The sequence below is a fragment of the Triticum urartu genome, chromosome 2 (assembly GCF_003073215.2).
Source record: "Triticum urartu cultivar G1812 chromosome 2, Tu2.1, whole genome shotgun sequence".
NCBI lineage: Eukaryota > Viridiplantae > Streptophyta > Magnoliopsida > Poales > Poaceae > Triticum > Triticum urartu.
In genome coordinates, this window is record NC_053023.1 from 559,020,390 (window position 1) to 559,021,396 (window position 1,007).

At 40.0% G+C, this 1,007-nt stretch overlaps 1 non-coding gene across 1 annotated transcript; it reads left to right on the plus strand.

The window, feature by feature from the left end:
- The first annotated feature begins 359 nt into the window (after positions 1–359).
- On the plus strand, positions 360–431 carry TRNAN-GUU. Its single transcript has one exon. It is a non-coding gene; the product is annotated as a tRNA-Asn (tRNA).
- The last annotated feature ends 576 nt before the right edge of the window (positions 432–1,007 follow it).

The window sequence follows — 1,007 nt, forward strand, 5'->3', positions numbered from 1 at the left end:
ATAGAAAAGATTTGAAAATCATGGCATGGGTCTCCTTTTTTTCTTTCTTTAGAGTTTTCTATATGCACAATTTCTCGATGTTTCGATGAGAATTTCTTGACTTTCCATATATAGAAAGAGATAGACTATAAATGACATCTCTTATGTCAATAAGACCAAAGGGATGGATATTAAATGATAGGAAGTGCTAGGAAGTGAAATAGAATGAAATAGAGCCACTTTGGGCTTCCCCTATGAAATGAGGCATGGAACGGAGCCACTACGAAGAAATTATGGGAGTTACGAAAGAAGCTTCGGACTCATATTGTTCATGGGTTGAGAGCGGGAGTTGAACTCTAGGAGGTCGAATCCCCCCTTGTTCCTCAGTAGCTCAGTGGTAGAGCGGTCGGCTGTTAACTGACTGGTCGTAGGTTCGAATCCTACTTGGGGAGATTTTATTCATTCTTTAATGTAAGAATTTTAATGTAAGAATAAAGAATTGAATTAAAGGGCTTGCTTTGACCCTTAGGAGTAGGTAACCCGTTCGCTATCCTTGTTTCTATTTCTATTGCATTCTATCTCATCGTATCACATTCTGTTCTACGATTCCACTTCGACAAAAGGAAAGAGCATACCTAAGTTCAATAGCTTTACGTCCGCTATCCCGATCATGATTTTCCTACCCTCAGGGGGAAAGTATTTATTCTATTGTACCCTCAGGCAGGGTCCTCTAGCCGAAGTTGATCACCAGCTATCGGCAACCTGGACTGCCTATCTCAGTATGCGTCAGGAGATCCGAGACCCACAGGTGCATCATCAACTGCAGCAAGATCTGATAGAGCATCTATGGAGGCTCAAAGGCGACGCCAGGCGCGACGTGTGATGAAATATGAGTTTTTATTTGTTGAACTATATAATTTGTATTGAACTATTTGTTTTTGTACTATTTTGTTGAAGTATTTGATATTTCTGTGATGAAATGTGTGATAAAAAATTTTATGTGCATAATTGAACGCCGAACAACGGCG